This window comes from Pteropus alecto, unplaced genomic scaffold, assembly GCF_000325575.1.
Source record: "Pteropus alecto unplaced genomic scaffold, ASM32557v1 scaffold164, whole genome shotgun sequence".
NCBI lineage: Eukaryota > Metazoa > Chordata > Mammalia > Chiroptera > Pteropodidae > Pteropus > Pteropus alecto.
This window is the reverse complement of record NW_006439568.1, coordinates 7,374,349-7,379,909: the sequence shown is the minus strand read 5'-3', so window position 1 is coordinate 7,379,909 and position 5,561 is coordinate 7,374,349.

Below are 5,561 nucleotides of genomic sequence, written 5' to 3'. Positions count from 1 at the left end.
TTCCTGAGTCAGGTAGGCGATCTCTACCACCAAGGCCTCAGATATTCTCCACACTGTTTACTCAACCCAACCTCTTGAGCCCTGATATTTTTTCTGGACAATCTGGTAGACACTTCTATATATTAAAAATTTGAACTTCTTGGACCAAGCAAAGCGTGCCTCCCAGGCTGCCTTATCCAGTTAAAGGCTCTCCAGTCTCCCAATTACCCAGCGTAAAGCACCAGCATCATTTTGATCAGCCTGCTCCTGCTACATGCTCAGAAAGGGATATTTCCAGTGGCGAGGCAGAGCACTGAGCACGGCTGTGCCTGAGCAGTGCGACCGTCAGAGTTAATAGAAGCTTTGTGGGAACATTCAAAAGTCCAACAATAAAGATTGGCTAGATGAATCCTAGTACAATCCATCATGATGAAGAACAAAGCAACCTTTAAAATGAAAATGTAAGAAAATAGTTACACCCAGAAAGGTATAGAACTATGAAAAGAGTGATTTGGTTTTTTTCCAAACTATCTGTTTACATGAATGAAAAGACTAGGAGAGAACTTGCAACAAAGTATTATCAGTGATTACGTCAAGTTGGTCTTATTTTTTCCCATTTTTGTGATTTCTTTACTAACTTTATTTTGACTGAGAATATATTACCTTTATAACCAGAAGTAGGGAAAAAGGCTGAATTCAGATATCCCTTCAACACTTTTCCCCTCATACGTTTACTGATTCATGCTGAGCCGGCTGCTCCTTTCAGCATCCAAAACAGTTATTAGCTCACTCATTTCATTCATTCAAAAAATGCACACTGATTGCTCCTGTGTGCCTAGCATTGTGTTAGATTCTGGAAAGACAGCTATGAAAAACACAAATGATAAACCATAAAATAAACAAGTTACCATTTCTTCCTGGAATTAACACTCTCTGTTGGCAAAGACAGGCAAAAAGCAATAAACAAACAACCAAAGAAGATAAATATCAAATAGTGATAAATAAACTCTAAGAAGATCATTAAAGCAGAGCAATCTAATAGAAAATTTCTGTGTGGCTAATTGAGCTGGAGGTGGTCAAGGAAGTTCTTTCTGAAGAGCTAACATTTCATCTTAAAGCTGAAGAACCCAGATTAGGAAAAAGAATCTTCCAGGCAAAGGTAAGTGTGCAAAAAACAAACAAACAAACAAAAATCAGTGTCAGGAATAATCTTGGAACGTCGTTAAAGATTTGTGTGGCTGGAGCCATCCTTGAGGGGAGGTGGGAGGTAGTGCAATTTCAAGGGCTCAAACACGTAGGGCTTGGCTCTATATCATAGTTCTCACTTTATTTTACAACTGATTTTTTAAATAACATCACACTAAGCATCTTGAGACCAGAATCTTAGTCTTCCTTGTATCTGTTACCTGGCACACAGTACAACCTCACTATATACCTGTTGGATAAATGAATGAATAAGTGAATGGACCTTACATTGATAAAAGATAGAATGTTCTTTGAAATAAATGTTAGGCTTTTAAACTATTCATTTTCATGATCGCTATCTCTATGATTTGCATTTTCACTTGGAGAGCAATCCCCTCTCTGTAACATACATGAACATACACACGGATGCATGCATTCCTGAAATTGTAATGAAAGACAGTTGAAAAAATATGACCTGATCTACAAATATTTGCTAAGTCCAGAACATTCTAGTAATATAGCAAGGAAAGCAACATTTACCAAGCAGGACTTTAGGGCTGCAGAAAGAGTGCAGGCTTGGGAGTTGTTCCAGCCTGGTTTTGAATACTGGGCCTCTTCTTTCCCAGCTCTGGGCTATCAGACATTTCGCACACACCCTCTGAGCCTCAGTTTCCACTCCTGTAAGATGATATTATAATATTGATAGAGCAACCAACTGCCTTAGTTTGTCCTGGACTGAGAAGGTCCCTGGGACTCAGAAATTTCAGTGGTAAAATCAGGACAGTCCTAGGCAAACCAGGATGAATTGGTCGCCCTAAGTATCAACCACATGTAGTTGTAAGATAATATGTGCCCATTCATACGCAGTTGACTGTGCCAGGCACATAGTAGGTTTGCAAATAACAGTTATTAATATAGTAAGAGGTCCATCGAGCCAAGCACTGCCCCTTCTTCTGTGCATGTCATGGCCAGAGGTGGACATGATTGACCTCGTATTTATAGGAAAAGGCAAAGAGTCTCAAAAACTCTAATGACCTATTAAGGACACAGTAAATGAAGGAGCTGGGATTCAAACTTAGGGTCTGCCTGAGCTCAGAGCCAAAGCTCTTTCCTTTTTACAGTGCTGCAGCTGTGGAGGCCAAGTATATTTTCAGCAACCAAAACAATTCCAACAGTTTTCATTTTTGTGCTATTTTCCCAAAGTATAAATGTTCTCTTTTAGAAACAGCATTGCAAAGTCGTGAGATTGTTGAGATCATTCTGTGAATGTGAAATTTTGAAAGCACTTACTTAATTGTGGTTTAGGGAGAAGGCATACTTCATTGAAAATTATTTGGGAATTTTTCTTTTTTTTCACCAGACAAGGTTTCGATTCAACAATGTGGCAAGGACATCTTTAACTATGCAAGAAAATAATTCGCCACATACTTGTTCGTGCTTGATGAGATTCTCAATAAAGCTTTTGATGGAGATTTCTGGTATTAGATTTCTTCCCCAGCATTTCCTTGCAGGTACACATTGTCATTCTTTTGAACGGGTTTCACTCCAAAATGCTCAATATCGTAAATCAAATCATCAAAAGAGTAAGTCGTTTGGGTTGCATGCTCTTAGGCTTAGTCTGAAGATTCATAATTGTTGGAAGTGTATTCACGGTAACCACCTGCATGGTCCTCACCTACAGTGCGATGCTGTCTGGACCACGGAGGGATCACCAAGTTCAATTACCACCTCGATAGCACTGCTGGCACTTGCTGAACTCTGAATAATGAAGAATTCTCTGCAGCCATCCAGCTGAGGACTATGAATTACTGTTACATTAAGCCATCTGTTCTGGGGATAATCTGGCATTGCAAAGTGTAAGGATAGCAATGCTGTATCATTCTTCCTAAGGATATGTATCTATCTTTCTCCTTAGAACAAGAAAATGAAGGTCTGAATTTCAGCCCAGGGAGCTCAACAAAAGAATATATAATTCCATTCAAATGGCAGAGTTTCACAGAACAAACAACCCATCAGTTCTATTGGAAGGAGCCTTGAAATAAATGTTTTATAACCCAAGAAGAGGATGTTGCTTGGACTTATATTTTATTAGTAAAATCTGAGAAGCCAGTTTTGCTTGTAGGATAGATTCTGAAGTCTGGAAGAGGCTTCAAAGTTCTTAGAGTGGGTTAGATGAGGGTCAAAGGCTCCAAGCTGACCTAGATTCGTCTTGCTGAAGCAAGGCCACCCGCAAGATCCTTGGAGGACCTTGGCAGAGGAGAGCCTAGGAAACCTGAGTTCTATTTCCTCTGAAAGTTCAGCATTGAGGATATTCTCTGATACTTCGAAGAGTATCTCGGGCGCCATATAGGATCCTATCGAGTGTGCCCTGCCGTCTCCCCAAACTCCGTGTCCTTATCCAAGAATCTACTTTCAGTTCACCTTCTCTAAGATGACTTCTTGACTGGCATCATTTTCACTCCCAACAGAACTGGCTTCTCCCCACTTTGTGCCCAGCTGCTCCTTGTCACATTTACCATCATAGCCACTAAAACACACAGCCGCTACTTCAGCTTTTAGTTTTCATGTCTGTCTCCCACTAAACTCTGAGCTCTACAAGGGCAAGGATATTGTCTGCTTTTCTCACCATTGCTCACACTGCGTTTCTTGAGCATTGCTATCATATTTCTCCAAATATCTGAGCACAATGAACACATACAGCAGAAATCCAGCATTTCAGGCCAAAGTTTCCACGGCATGCCACACTTTTCTCTCAAAAATTTGGGTAAATCTTGACGTCTCTTTAATATATCCATGTATTTTTTTAATAGAAAAGTAAAATCTAACATTTCTAATTGGCCGTAAGGAATATAGTCAATAATACAGTAATAACTATGTATAGTGCCAGGTGGGTGCCAGACTAATCAGGGGAATCACCTCGTAAATTATAATAAATAAATAAATAATTTCGAATTGGTTGACTTATTCATGTTTTCCACCCAAATTTCAAGTAGAATCGATGCTCCAGAATGATGTACAACATTTACGCTGAAACCTCTTGTCTCTCCCTACATTCTTCACACAGTCAAATGAGCAGTAATAATAACAATAATTCCGAATTTTATCTCGTTTTAGGTGCCATCGGTTGTCAGAAAGCAAAGCCATGTCCTAGTTGCTTGGCTTCTGGATTTCCGCGTCCACAAAATGAGGATGTCGAATTCAGCAACTTCATAGTGACACTTATAGGATACTACCATGTGCCGCGCTCCTATAAATATCATCTTTATAATTTTATTTCTCCTCACAATGACCTTGTGAGACGAGTATCACTGCCCTGTTTTACAGAGGAGACTGCGAAGGATTCGAACCGGGGGTGGCTGGCTGTAGAGGTGGTTGCAGCGTCGCTTACCACCAGCCCCCAAGAGCTTGCTGGGCTCTTCCTCCTCCTCTTCTCTTCTGTTATAATGAGCATTCTAAAGGCTGAACTCGTTTCAATGGAAGCCCTTCTATTTTTTTGGATTAGAAAATAACCACTGTAGCTTTCGGATTTATTCTGGTCTCTCTAGGCACTGAGATGATGAAATAATCAGGGCAGGTGTTAATTAAAACTATGTACACAACATCGTCTATACTGGCAGAGATGTGAAAAGGTTGACCAAGAAACCGGCTATTAAAACTATATCCCAGCAATCAATAAATCTGACTTGTTGTTGTTGTTGTTGTTGTTGTTGTTGTTGTTGTGTTTTGTTTCATTTGAGACCACTTGCTTTGTCAGGCTGCGCGAATAAGATATAAGGGCATCTATAAAAACAAAGCTTTGTAGACAGATTCATTGAATTGTTTGGATCATTTTTTGAAGTAGGTCATCTCACCGAAACAGCCTGTTTATAACCCGAGTTACTAACTAGTTAATGCCCACTCGATACGTTTAGAATAACTCATCCATTTCGTAGGGCCTCATTGACCTTTTTCAATCAACCTGTACTATATATCCAAGAAAAAAGTATTAATTAGTTAATACTTTTACTCGATCGAAGCTTGAGATCGTCAAAGGTCTGTCTGCACCTTTGATGATATGATAAGTGTATCATATTAGGTGGGTCATCACAGATGAATTTTTACAGTGTTGAACAGAGATTCTTTAAAAGAGTCGACCTTCGTGCCACCGAGGAGGGTTAATGGAATACAGATTGCTCAACTTACAACAAAAGTAAAGTCCAAGTATTATTTTCTACGACCCTCCTTAACAACACAAAACCCTGCCTTTTTTCCCAAAACTTTGTATTGATTTACAAATTACTTTAATTCTATATAAGTTAACGGGGGATTTACAAAAGTCTCAAATCTCATAAGTTACACACATCTTTTTTGTCCCCCACTGATTTTCTACTACTCTTTTAGTTCTTTGTCTTTCCCTT